At 39.0% G+C, this 15,114-nt stretch overlaps 1 long non-coding RNA gene and 1 pseudogene across 1 annotated transcript; one reads left to right on the top strand and one right to left on the bottom strand.

Annotated features, from left to right (window-relative positions):
- Positions 1-232: 232 nt before the first annotated feature.
- Positions 233-5,408, bottom strand: LOC127158895 (uncharacterized; annotated as a pseudogene).
- Positions 5,409-14,002: 8,594 nt separating this feature from the next.
- LOC127158899 (uncharacterized) lies at positions 14,003-14,887 on the top strand. The gene is made up of 3 exons (XR_007826304.1): positions 14,003-14,133; positions 14,621-14,714; positions 14,806-14,887. It is a non-coding gene; the product is annotated as an uncharacterized LOC127158899 (long non-coding RNA).
- The last annotated feature ends 227 nt before the right edge of the window (positions 14,888-15,114 follow it).

The following is a 15,114-nucleotide window of genomic DNA, read 5'->3' as shown; positions in this document are numbered from 1 at the left end:
TGGATCATCATCAGATCATCTTCTGGAATGGAAATAAGCCACCTAAAGTAAACATATATGCCAATATGTGAAAATACAAAACGATTACAAATAAATGAAGATTAATAAACAATAGATGAAACAGCTTTATGAGAAATTATATCATCAGATGCCTCATGTGTCAACTTGTGCTTGATCTTGTTTAGCTCCTCTGGATCTGATGTCACAAATCAGAAGAATGACAGTAGCCACGCCCACCAGAGCAGAGAGGACCAGTCGGATCACAGCTTCAGTAGAACCACAACAGTGGACAGAGTCTGCGGAATAAACACATCAAACTGCTCAGTCAATAAACGTTAACATGAGCACCGACATCAACTAATATCAGCGCTGCTGTACCTGAACATGTGTGACAGAGTTCAGTGTTGAGATGTGTGGTCTTTTGGTGAATGAATAAGCCACAACACAGCTGTAGGAATCATCCAGACACTCAATCTCCAGAGGTAGAGAGAGACTGATGCTGAGATCAGACACACTGATGCTGGACAATAAACTGTTTCCTTTGTACCAGGAGAGAGTCACATCACTCACATTCACCACTGAACACACCAGTGAACAATATGATGAAGATGAACAGTTTGAAGAGTTACTGCTGATGACAGGAACAGGCAGAAAATGTTTAATGTGTTGAGAAAGTGTTTATACAGTCCATCGAATATTTGAAAGGCAAGACAAAAGACCTCAACTCACCATAGACAGAAATACAGAAGGATTTTAGTGACGATTTTGATCCAGTTATCAGTAGTTTATAATATTCAGCATCTTCTATTCTTATGTTTGTGATGGTCAGAGATCCAGTTTGATTGTCCAGCTTCAGTCTGTCTCTGAATTTCCCATCAAGAACATCATCATATACATTCATGCTGTTGACCCATTTAGAGTTTGTAGCTATTAAAGTAATTTCAGTTCCAAACCTCCACTGAATCTCATGCTGTGTTATTTTAGTAAGATCAGAGTTTAGAGTGATTGAATCTCCCTCCAACACTGATATCTCATCTGGACCACCAAAAACACACAGAGAACAAACAGAATAGGGTTTGTCACAATTGAATACTGTTTAAATACTTCATGTCTGTTTACTTAAGTAATTAGTTTAAAAAATAAGTTTCAAATGAATAATAATACAAAATAACAGAACAAACAAAAAAGAAGGAAAATAGTGGGTGGATTAATATTGTATCTGGTGATGAAAAAATAAAACAGGCGGAACAAATATTTAACTCACCATAGACAGTGAGAAGGAAAAACATGCTCATATGCTTCATCAGTACATGATAAACTCCAGCATGTTCAGGTGTGGTGTTTGTGATGGTCAGAGATCCAGTTTGATTGTCCAGTTTCAGTCTGTCTCTGAATTTCCTACCAAGAACATCATCATATACAGTGAATCTACTGACTCGTTTATTGATTTCAGCTATTAAAGTGTTAAAAAAACTCCACCGAACCTAATCATCATCCATTATTTCAGTAAGACCAGAGTTTAGAGTGAATGAATCCCCCTCCATCATTGGTATTTCATCTGTATCACCAAACACACACGAAAGAGGGTTCATCACAGTGTTATTTCATGTTTTACCAAAGTAAATATTTAGTTATTTAAATATGAAATTAATGACAACATTTGGATTAACAACAATGTCTTTGTACTGATTCTGTAAGGATCAACCACTGACCCAACAACACAACCAAAAGGTATTCAGCATAAAGGTCATTTAGGCCCGGTTATCCCGGTGATTTTGCAGCAATAGCCCTCCATTGATTGTCCGTTGGGCACTTACCTGGTTTCTGCGTGTTGGCAAAGACACACCGTGTCCTTGGGGCTTCTTCTCCAAGCACGATGCTCCTTGCCTTATTCAGCGACATCCCCATTCCTGGTACGTCGGGTATAGTTCACTGAGACTGCTAGCTGAGTCCCTACGTGGGTGTGATCCCTCCCTTAGCTTCTCAAGAACTAACTGACTTGGCTAAGCAACTCAGGTTGCAAGGCACCCGCTGAAGTCTATGGCATTCTCTCAATATCGACTCAGAGAAGGGCGAGAATGTTGTGGTTCTTAAGCAGGAATCGCAGCCCCCCTGGGAAGGGTGCGATAGAGCCTACCCCGGCAGCCAAAATGAGGGTAGGGGTTCTAGCCCCTACTTCATTGTACCAGGATGGGTGGTCAACGCATGCCAATCTGAAACAAGAGTTTTTGAATCGGGCCCCCTTCAGGCGCCCATTCAAATGTTAGCCCTGGATATAGGGCTAGCATAGCTCTTGTGTGGTCAGGGTTTAAGATTGGTCGGTGGCATTGGACCTGAAGGACGCGTACTGTCATGCCTTTCCCTCCAAGACTCTGTCTTCAAGGGCGGGCTCATCAGTACAAGGTTCCCCCTGCAGCCTATCCCTATCGTCCCGCACCTTTACGAAGGTCAGGGGGCATGTGCTTTCTCAGTTATCTCTGTGACTGGCTGTCTTAGCACACTCACGAGGTGCGGTTTGCACTCTCAGGGATGTGGTTCTCAACCACCTGGCTGGATTGGGACTTCAGGTCTTCTGGGATGGCGTCCACCCAAGTTCCGTGGTGTTCTCACTATGTCAGTTCAGGGCCCCAACACCACGGTTCTTCGAGCAAAAAATCGCAGTCCTTCTGGCGAAGGGTGCGATAGAGGCTGTCCCCTCAGCCGAGATGAAGAAGGGGTTCTACAGCCCCTACTTCATTGTACCCAAGAAAGGTGGCGGTCTCAGACCAATCTTGGATCTGAGGTTCAAGATTGGTTTGTGGCCATAGACCTGAAGGACGCGGGTTGCCTTTTTCTCCATATAGACTCGGTCACTGTTCTACGCGTTTGCCTAGGACTGTGTACAGTCAGTGCTGTTGTGCGTGGGTGCACTCCGGGTTCACCACAGCGGTCTCCCTCATGTACCAGGGCTCCTGGGACATATGGCAGCTTCAGCCGCAGTTACGCCGCTGACCTGATCCATATGAAACCGCTGTAGCACTGACTTCATACCGAGTCCCGAGATGGACGCGGCACTAAGCTCACATCGTGTGTACGTCACACTTTGTGTTGCAAACCTTCAGCCCTTGGGGACAAGCTAGTCCTGCGGGCAGGTTGCCCCTGGGACAGGTGTCTAGACGCGCTGTGTCGCAACAGTTGCTTCCAAGTCAAGCTGGGGTGCCGTGTGCAACGGGTATGCAGCCTCAGGGTTCGGTTGGGCCCTCGGCTGCTTGGGCATTCTATCGCCTGGAGTTGTTGACAATACTTGGGCCCTGAAGGGATTCGGCCTCGGTCATGACAAACGTGTGTTGGTCGGCGCTGACAACACAGTGACTGTGGCATACACTAGGATGGTGTACGCTACTTTCACATATCACAACTCACCCGCCATCTCTTGCCCTGGAGCCTCAGGCTGTGGTGCGCCACTCACTGTCCGGGTGACAGGTTCGCCCCGAGGTGAGTGGGGGGTCTCCACCCTCAGACGGTCCGGCTGTTTTAGAGTCGATTCGGCCAGGCACAGGGGTTCTGTGTCTCACCGGAATCCACTCATTGCAGTAGGGTATACGGCCTGACCAAGGACTCCCTCGGTTCAGGTCCGTTAATACTCAGCAGACCGTACGGCTTACTCCCCAGTAAGCCTTGTTGCACAGACACGGTGCAATGTCAGGAAGGTTTCGAAATGGATTCTCTTGGTAGCTCGGTGTGGCCCAACGGAACTTGGTTCTCGGAGCGCGTGCTCCTACCATCGTTGCCTTCCTGACACACCCCCCTGAGAAGGAACCTCCTTCCTCAGGGGAGGGGCACAATCTGGCACCTGCGCCCAGATTTCTGGAGCTTCTTCTTTGGTCCCTAAATTCGACCAGGAAGCCTCCAGAAACCTTCCACCCACAGTGGGAAGCACCCTATACAGGATTGAGCCAGACGGTGGCATGCCCTGGGGTTGGCGCAGAGGTTCTTCCTAAGGGTAGAACCCACGGAGTTGCGGCATCAAATCTGTGCTATCCCTCCTCCAAGGAGGCCTGAATAGGCACCTTTCTGCTTCTACATCAGGGTCCGTGTACAGCCACTGTTAATGAGGCTTACCTTGCAGCCTCATTAACAGACATCTTCAAGAGCTACAGGTTGGGCTACACCTATTACTTGCCAGTTTGCGCATGGAACCAGTGTCAGCTAGAGTTTCAATCGCAAGCTCTGGTCGGGTGTAGAGCTTGCTTAAGCGCTTCCCCTAAAATGGTGATTACGCTTCTAAGTTCAGTAGGTTTCCTGACGCGAACCCTGGACACCTTCTCCATCACTTGGCACTTCTGGACGTGGCGGAGTTCGGCGGAGGAACTCGCTGCAAAATCCCAACACAAGGTATGGTTACTTTACTAACTCTTGGTCGGATTTGTGCCCCGTATGTAGTGGCTCCTTATGTGGCCCCATATGTGTAATTCCACCTATAACTCTCTATGGTGCGGTGTTTCCCCTAATGACAGGTTTGTCTCTAGGATCTGAATTTGGTAGTCTCCCCCTAGCGTGAGTCTCCCCACATCAGGTACGACATGTACGACAGATAGGGAACGTCTCGGTTACGTATGGTAACCCTCGTTCCCTGATGGAGGGAACGGAGACGTTGTGTCGAGTAGTGTACGACACTAGGGGTCGCTCTTGAGAGCCCAAACACCTCTGACAGTATAGAAAACAGGCCAATGAAATTGGGTGTGCAGATTTCACAGCTGGCCACGCCCCGGCCATCCGGGTACAAGTAGGGCAGCCTGTGCATCTGCTCACTCGTTCTGATCTGAGGAGCCGAGCGTCTCAACTCACTCAGAGGCGGTCCAGAGTTGTGGCATGGGAGACACAACGTCTCCGTTCCCTCCATCAGGGAACGAGGGTTACCATACGTAACCGAGACGTTTCAATTTGACTATAATTCCATTGTTAATCTGAGGCCAATTTCAAATACCTCTAAAATTTAAACTGATATTATTAATAATTTTAGTTTTGTTTAGGCTCTGTTCATTTGTGGTCCTTCAGTTTCAAGGATTTTAAAGATTCAGACTGAAAGGTGAGCAGATGATTTCCTGTGTTTCTGCTTCATGATTTTGTCTAGAGATTTTAGCTTTATTGTTTTATTGCATGGTTTCTGTTTTTGTGAACTCTCTTTTGTTCAGTGTAATTAGGAATTTCAAATGCAAATATTTACTGTAACTCACCATAGACATACAGAAAGAAAGCCTTGCTCACATTGTTGCTCTGTAGATCATAATATCCAGCATGTTTTATTCTCGTGTTTGTGATGGTCAGAGATCCAGTTTGTTTGTCCAGCTTCAGTCTGTCTCTGAATCTCCCATCAAGAACATCATCATATACAGTCATGATGTTGTCCGTTACATTGATGTCAGCTATTAAAGTCTGTTTATATTTAAATCTCCACAGAATCCAATCACCATCCATTATTTCAGTAAGATCAGAGTTTAGAGTGACTGAATTTCCTATTTTCACAAACTTCACTTCTTCACCAAACACACCTAAAGAACAGTTTTTCACAGATTAAAGCCTCAATGTAATTATTCTATGCTGGTTTAAGAAAGCCGTTACTAGCACTAGATCTAGTTAAAAGTATCTGAATAATGTTCTTCAGTGGTACAGAAACAAAAATGCTAAAATTAAGGAGAAATTTATACACATCAGTAACTGGATCTGTGTGGTGTTTTTTTTTGTGTACCTGAAATGAAAACTCTTATGGTTGGGAAACATTCATTGACTGATGAAACACAAACAACAATTTTAAAAGTCATAAAACAGGCTGAATGAATGAATCTACTGCTATAATGCCCCACACTGAATAGAGATGAATTCAAACATGTTCTCACAGTTAAATCACAATTAAATTATTTCTACATGAGAATAACAGTGAATGTTAATCCTCTATAGCTAATTTAACCAGTAATTTATTACATGGTACCAGAACAGAAGCAATTGAAGCCATAAAAACACATTTCAAACTCACCAACCAGACGCCACAAACAGAACAAAACTAATTTGAGAAACATTTTCTTCATCGGTTCACTGAAAAGTCCTCAATAGTGATGTTTAACATGTTTGAAAAGACTCAAGAGTGAACCGTGGTTTTATCTGGTTGAATCCTCCCCAAACCTCAGTTAGTTTCCGTTCACATATCCGTCTCCTTTAACATCACAAAAGATAAACTGATTTTTACCTTTAGATGCATGATAAGAATAACATTTGATTTCGTAATTGATTGTTAATGGATTCATATTTTGTAACTGTAAATATGTTTTGTATGTAGTGAAATTCAGATTGTTTGGTTCATATAAGCAGGAGAACAAAATAAAGAAATGCTTTCAGCCACAAACCACTGACCTCATTTATCTCAAAATAGACACACTGATGCAGAAGCTGTTTGTCCACCAACAGATCAAACCATATTAGATGTAGAAAAATCAGACCACAACAGGTTTAACACACAAATTGAGCTTCTCACACTACATTCAGTAAATGACCATTTTTGCCAGTGCTGCTACAACAAACAGTAAAAGTAAATGTGAAAAGTTGCCTGTAAATCTGATTTACTCATCTGAAACAAAATAATGAGTAAAATAAGTATTTTGATGTGATATTTTGCCTTGGGCCAATTTTATGAGAAAAGTTGAAGAGATGTATTTCTTTAAAATTAGCATTTATTTCTGGCTACTTTGTATAGGTTTCTAAGTACCGGTACTTCTGATTGGGCTGAGCAGGGGCGGATCACCGGGGTGGCACAGGGTGGCAACTGCCACCCTAAGAAAAAGCTGTGCCACCCCACCTGCCACACCAGAATTATCACAGCACAAAATATAAATGTAAGCAGTGTTTCACGTGCTACTTTTCAGCTGCAGCATTGACAGCGTAACGCAAAATAATGGCAAAAACACGTCTTTCAATAAAATGTGCACGATAGTTGCACGCGCACGCAGCACGCTCAGTGTATTCGACTTCATGACAATTGACTCTTATGAACTGGTTCTTTTCAGAGTAAAAAACACAAGGCTGAAACAAAATAATGAGTAAACAAAATCAGTTCACTGACGAATTGTTTTACATTTGTTCGTGAATCAGATGATTACTGCTTCTCGGCTAACTCAGAAGTCCTCTGAGAAATCTAATCCCGTCTGAGATTTATCGCGTAATTGTTTGGTGATCCGATTCTCTGACCACTCACACCATGTTCATCATGGATATAGGCCCTTTTGCCATATCCGACGAAACAACAATAGCTTGAAATTAATAAGAAGATGCCGATCACGGAGTGACAGAGTTAGCATCTGGTCGTATTGCAGATTTCTCGATTAACACCACGTGACTTATGTTAGTTGGCTTATATTCCCAAACCATTCATTTAGAGCTAAAAACAAGACACATTTCTCAAAAAGTTTAACAATAAGTAAGTTAAACATTAAGTAGCAAAACTGATGACACACCAATCAGAATCTCTGCATCCAACAACGGAGAGAGGAGAGAAATTAACTAATCTTTTACATAGGTATTATACTTACACATACAGTATAATTACATAGTACAGTACCAGTACATTAGATGATGGAAATTTCACTATTCTACACTGCCCTCCAAAAGTTTGGAAACACCCCTGGCAAAGTGTGGTTTTGGACAATATCATCAAAAATCCTTATAATTTTTTTGGTGCAAATACATTAAAGTAACTTGACACTATCATTGAAGACCAGCAATAATAATTTTCATTTTGATTACATAATAATGGCAATATATACATGTACATACACATACATACAAGTCAGACATGCCCCTTTGCCAGCTGTGATGGCTGGTTACTGGTTGAAACTTGATCCGGGTTTTTAAAAGATTTTTGGGTCAGCACATCTTAATAGCTTCAACAATTGATTGTCAATTAAGTTTAGAATACAATGAATTTATGCCCACATTATGCAGAGCTGTAATAGCTGCTAATGCTGGATATTTTGATAATTTTTTTTTTTTTTTTTTTCTGTGTATAAAATGTTTATGTAATAAAATATGTTTTTGTAGTTTGTGTTGTCCCTTAGTGTAAAATTATCACAAATTAAAAAGGATTCATGCCAATATTGTCCACTTTCTAGGGCATTTCCAAACTTTTGAAGGGCAGTGTATATGTACAGTAAACTGTAGTACATGTTGTACACCTTCAAAAGTGTGACTGTCAAATTTTATTTGTAACCATTTTTTTATGTGTAGCCTACTGCATTTTTGCAGAACTGAGAAATTACTACCTAGAGATATAGTTTTGTGCTGTGGTGGACGAAGTACACAAGTTGAGTACTTGAGTAAAAGTACAGATATGTATAATAAAATAATACTCCAGTAAAAGTAAAAGTGCTCCTCTTTCAATTGTACTTGAGTGAAAGTACAATAGTACCCGATTTTTTAAGTGCTTAAGTAAAAAATTACTGATAGATTTATTTAGCAATTTTATATAGGCTACTTAAGGCTAATTTAATTTTATTTTAGCACATATTTTTTTATAATTCTACTGCTCAAAATACCTGGGATTTTCCCAAAAAATACATTTTTGTTGTTGATATGGACTATGTTGACGAGAGTGATATAGTAATATTCAATGTGAAGCTTACACTGCAATGTACCTGAGAGAAAACAGATTTGACAATCATATTTTCAACAGTAAGAAAAAGGTGTTTTAAAGCTTGTTTTGCATAACATCACAGTTATATATGACATGAGAATAAGGCCTGAAGTTAGCAAGAACATTTTAAGGAAATATTTACATAATGATTTTTTCCTTTCAAATATGTCTGTGTAAAAACACCCCTGGCCAAATGGCAATGCCCCAGAGGGCATCACTTTCCACTTTGTTACCATGATCTGAACATCACATCCTTTCCTTTTTCCCTCAGATGTAATCTATCTAGGTGGTTGAATAAAAATATGTGGACTTTATATCTAAAAATTATCTCAACTTAGCACCAGCAAGTAGCTGGACAGTTAACATCAGCTAACAATATTTACTTATTTTCAGTATAGTTGAATAAACATTCTTATCTGTCTACTCTAGCTGATCCAAACAATATAAGAAATGTATACTGTTGCTAAACAGTATAAAAACAGACGTCAAGTACGGCTACATGCGTAGCATTTTAATAAAACTGCTAAGGTTACATCAGCGAGGAATATGAACGTGCATGAGCTATTTTATTTAAGCTGATTAAATAAAGCTGTTTATTTATTTTTTTCGTTTTCGATGTGTCTGAATTCAAGCATTTCAGTACGCTTAAACAGATCACCTTTTACAGCAGATGTAAATCACAAACAACGGACAGCTTTGACCTAAATATGATTTTCAGTTATAATAATTGGTAACGCTTTAGATTACAACCAGCAAAGAACTACGTAAGTAAACTGAATTTACGGTGTATGTTTCTGTAATTATAGTGTACCTATAAAGAACGTACATGTAGGTATAAGGGAACAATATGTTACGTTTTAGTAATAGAGAGTAAACAAACCAGATATTCAACCTGCAAAGAACTACATAAGTATACTGAATTTACGGTGTACGTTTCTGTAATTATAGTGTACCTATTCAAGAACGTACATGTAGGTATACGGGAACAATATGTTACGTTTTAGTAATAGAGAGTAACAACCAGATATTCAACCTGCAAAGAACTGCGTAAGTAAACTAAAGTTAGGGTGAATGTTTCGTATTTATATTGTACCTACGTGTAAGTATAAGGGAACAATAGGTTACGTTTGGGTAATAAGGGGGTAGCAAACAGATATCCTACAAATAATTTATAATGGATTAATTAAAAAAACTTAACAGGTACCTATTCTATTAAATCGTACGTTTGGTGTATCTATACGGTGAACGTGATTTCGCCAAGTACACCATGGTTCTGGATCAACAATTGAGATATAACTTTTCAGGAAATATTAGTTTTAGACTTAGAATAACAGTTTGATGCTACACCTTTTTTTAATTAGCTATCATTTCCTTCTGATTTTAGGAATAAATTGTGGTTATGGTTAGGTTTAGGGGTAGGGATTGGGTTAAGTCTGTATTTTTGTACAGTAATGTTGATCCAGGATCAACAAAACATGTTGATCCAGGAACATGTCTTACTTGGCAAAATCATGGCGACCGTATCTATACGTAAGCTTTTTAAAATTACTGGGAAAATATACTCTTGTTCCATGTAATTACAGGGTAATTATGCCCTCTGCGGGCTGTAAAGTGTCGATTGTTCCCCTCTTGTTCAACGAAGTTACAGGTTAGGTACAAAACATAACAACGCGACGTAAAATGTGGTTCTACAAAATGTACATTTATTTACATTTTTACAGACACTAAATGTACAATACTGACATATTTACATCATCTAAACATTTAACGTTTACTTAATATGAAATTATAACATTTCATTCTGTTCTGTGTCATTTCTGTTGCCAGCTCGTTTCCAAGAATAGGTCTACATAATGTTATCATGACTACACGGTAAACCCTTAAAATAAATAATATTTCTGCAATCGTTTAATCATTCATGTAATATTAACTTCGTTTGCCGTGGTGGAACACAAAGGCCTTTTCTCTAACATGATGTGACTAACAATGGAACCATAAAATACACCGAACACGCATCAAAATTACAAATTAAACAATTTTATTTGTGTGCTGTAACCCAGATCTTCAGAATCCACACGATTTGCGAGGACCAGAACCAAATTCAAGGCTTTGTCCGGCGATCTTCATCTCCATCTCCAGCAGCGAGTCCAGCAGCAACAGCCATAAACCCGTGCTAAAGTGCATGGATCGCGGAACGTACCAAAAGAAGGGGGGGGGCCCGGGAAGTGTGTGGGGGGGGTCTATAAAATATGTAAGATTATACATTTTACATGCTAGTCTACATTTTAATATTAAAAACTATTTTAATTTTAATAGTATAGTTATTAGTTATAATTATTTTGTTAACATTATAAATGAATCCGTTTATAAATGTCTAAAATGTTATAAATGAGTCCGAGCTTAATTTTCACGTCATAGTTAAGACAGGCAGGGCTTCGGGCCTGTTTTAGGCTTCTCCTTATAATTTTTTTCATTACGTTATTACATACACCAATTATGGTGATGAAAACAAATTTCAGCGCTGGTGGAAACAACATGAGACTTTCGCTTTCATTTTCGAGACCGGCTTGGAAAGCGTTTAGTGTCTCTGCCAGCAGCAGCAGCAAATCAGCGCAGCTAGAAGAGATCCGTGTTCAAGCGCTATAGGCTGAAGTTTCAAAAGGCTGAAACTTGCCACAAAGCACTGGCAAAAGTAATTACAATGTCGGGGGGAAATAGTACGGAGATATTTCAATTATTTCTTAATAAACCAGTGTTTTCTGAGTCAGTGTCGCAAAGATGAAGTTATCTTCTCTTTGGATGCGCCTCGCCTCGCCTCTTTACAGATTACATATTGAAAGAATTTTTGTTTTTGTGAAAGAGTATTTGATTTATTTCGTTATGTAATAATTTCAAGCTTTCTATAGATATGTGTATCATGTCTGTGAGGTATGTATTTGCTGAGTTTCGGTTCCAACACGTTCTCACTCCCAACTCGTCACATATTGACGATCGGGCAGGGCCCCTTTGGCGTCACTTCTGGACGCTCAGGGTAACCCTTTAGCGTCATTTTTCTACGTGCAGGGTCCTCCAGTACTTAACATAAGAAACCCTTGGCGTCAATGTGCTGACGCGAAAGGCACGGGGAATTTTATCGTCATGATTAAATTATATATTGGGTAATAATATTGCTATTATTGCATATATATGTTGGGGTGTAATTTTTTTTTTTTTTCAATGCGAACTGTCAAAACAGTTTAATTTATATTACACTATTAACACACCGAACCCAACCTCTGCTCCTAAAGGCAATTACAACTATATTCATAATTTATTCAAAAAGTATTAATATTCCAAGGTTTCCGAAGCAAAACGATTGATTTGTGAGAAGAATAGACGGGATCGCCGTTCTGTGCTGCTTCAGTCTGTGCGCGAATTCAAAAAAATGCCGCCAGAAGAAGCGAGCCTTGGTTGTGAACTGCTATTGGCTCTTGGGTGTCTCGTGACCTATTGTGTCATGCTGTTGTGAAATGCCATTGGCTCGTATGTGTCTCGTGACTGATTGTGTCATGCTAAGGTGTATCTTCTTGAATGAGATGTGAGCGCGTTAACGGAGCGGGATCATTTTCAGCGATTAAAACCTTCTGTTATTCGCATAAAGATATCGTAAGGCTTCAGAAGACTCGGAATGCAACAGGACTTGTTTGTAATGTTTTTATACTGCTTGTTTATGGTCAGTTTTGCAATAAATACCTGTGACTTTACTTATATTTGCCTGTTGCGTGTTTCATATTGTTCAGAAGTGGGTAGGTTTAGGGTAGGGGTGGGGTTAGGTGCTCCAATGTACGTATATATTTATATAAAATAATTTATATTTTTACAAATGCATGCAAACCATTAAATTAAGACAAACAACTGAAAACAATGGAGAACCCTGTGCGTCGAAAAATTACGCTGAAGGGGTACCCTATGTAAAAGCGTTTCAAGGGGTCCTGACCAATGTTCGTTCAATATGTGTTAACTTGGGAGTTTAGAGCTCTATCTGAATCAGCGGTTGCGCGAAAGCAGGTTTAAATATTCCGATGTGATTGTGATTTCAAATGTTTTATAGACGTGGAGAAATTATCATCATATAGCAATAAGATTACGTGTGTTTGAATCGAGATGGCAATCTTTTAATGATTGATCCATATGAATCTATAGCCTATGTATTTTTGTATGTCATAATTTGTACTAGACCTCAAAAGTTACCCGGGCCCAGGCCCGGGCGGCCCCCCCGGTTCCGCGATCCATGCTAAAGTGCATTTTGCGACAGGAAAATCGGACGTTCATTGGCTCTCGCCTGCATTCGTCACAGATTACGACATGCCGTCCCAGCAAACACAAAACGTTTTTACAACTTTTCACAACGTTGTATTTTGGTTGCAATTAGGTAATGTTGTAGTACAACGTTTTAAAAACGTTTTAAAAACGTTTTTTTTTTAAATAAAAAAATATGTAACCAAAATAAAACGTTTTAGAAACGTTATAAAAATACCAACCTGGAACAATCTTTTCTTTAAGTAGTCTTACTTTCAAAAAACGTAAATATCACGTTCGTCTACTACGAAAATGAAACCAGACCAAACTACAACTTTCGGGGGACGTTTTATTCAGGTGTTAAAATAACGTAATATGCACGTTGGAATAAGACCTTTTAAAAACGTCATAAAAGTACCCAAAATACAACCTTGCAAAACTGTTCTGTTTGTGTAAAAATATCAGTAAAATAAGTGATATTTTAACATTAACTCGATTTAGTGACTGAGTACCAGATAGTCTGAGCAATATCAAAAGGACTTAGAAGTAATATGTAATCCTTACTTTCAGTTGTCTTTGCTCATTTAATAATACCGTATATTCATATATCAGGAGCTAACAGCTCAGTGTGTAAACCAGTCTATGGAAAGGTGGGAGAGAGGTATTAACAGATGAACAGAAATGATTGGTTGGTAAAAATATTTATTTATTTATTACAAACGTCATGACAGTATGCAACCATGCCAAAACTCCCATTGTACGTGATGTTTGTTTTTAATGTGTTTTGCTATAGATAGATTACTTTTATTCTACACTTTGTTTACAATTCCTGGTATGTTTTTTCGTTAGGTAGTTAAAGTAAATAAATAAAATTTCCAAACCTATTATTATATTATATTATATTATATTATATTATATTATATTATATATTATAACCTGTTATAAACTGACTTCAAAAAATGTTTTACATTCTCTGCTAATATGATTTTATATTCTCATTACATTTACAGTTTGATTACCTACATCTGTACGTTGTTGTAGTTCATGTATATATTTATGTAAACGCTACATTTTAAACGGGCACGCGCTTTGAACATTCGAGTTGTATTTAAACTGGAGCGGAGAGAGTTACCATGGAAACGGGGAAGCAGCTTAACTGACAAGCGGCGAGTCTCCGTCTGTCACACTGCTTTATGGTAAGTTTTGTCCCTAATAAGACAAAAATAATACATACAACGGTTCCTAACACTTTCTTACATATAATAGACACGTTTCTGTTGAATATTTACTTCATAGAAATGGTTTAGTGTCTTCGGGAAAAGTCCGTTAGCATCTCAATCCTCAGGCTAACTATAAGATGTAGGCTAACTGTAGAGTTTAGCTCTTATTTCATAAAGTTTTCGCTTTTAGTCACATATTATGTGTAGATGACAGTTTTTTTATAGTTATAGTTCCTTTCAGGAGCGTCAGTAAGTTATGTATTATGTAAGAAGGATTTGACTTCCAAACAAACTGTAATGTGATACTGTATAAGGATTACTAGATTGAAAAATTCTTCATATTGTTCTCTTTTCTGCATTTTACCTATTTCACATATTCCAGTTTGTTTATTTCTAATAATGCTGACTTTGTATATTACATATTGTTGGCTCTGTGACAAATTGTTTATGTTTCTAACATTAGATTCTTCCATGCTGATGGCAGTACTGCAGTAGAGTTGGAGCAGACCTCCTGTTGAAGAGCATCTCCAATGTGCTATGAACCATCTGACTAGAAAGTAAAACCTCAAACATACATTATCATTTATTTGTTTTTTTTTTAAGTATATATCCATTAAATATACTTTTTTATCTTGTATGTCCTACAAGGCCATCTCGTTTAACTCATTAAGGACACTTGGTATACAGCAACCTACAGAGGGGCCCAACGTAATGAGAAAACAAGACACAGCTAATAATAATAACAGAAAAAAAAAAAAGTACTGAGCACTGTGAATGTAAGAGACTCATTTTATATTTATAACAATCATTGTTGATGTTAAAATTGTATTGGCCGGTTGCATAAACATAGCCATTATCTTAAGACTGTGTCTAAGAATAAGCCTGACCAACTAAAGTCAGTGGGCAAAGACTGTTGCATAAAACAAGTTCATGGTTGTCTTTAGTAAGACAGTCTAA

The sequence above is a fragment of the Labeo rohita genome, unplaced genomic scaffold (genome assembly GCF_022985175.1).
Source record: "Labeo rohita strain BAU-BD-2019 unplaced genomic scaffold, IGBB_LRoh.1.0 scaffold_177, whole genome shotgun sequence".
NCBI classification, from domain to species: Eukaryota; Metazoa; Chordata; class Actinopteri; order Cypriniformes; family Cyprinidae; genus Labeo; species Labeo rohita.
This window is presented reverse-complemented; position numbering and strand designations above follow the sequence as displayed.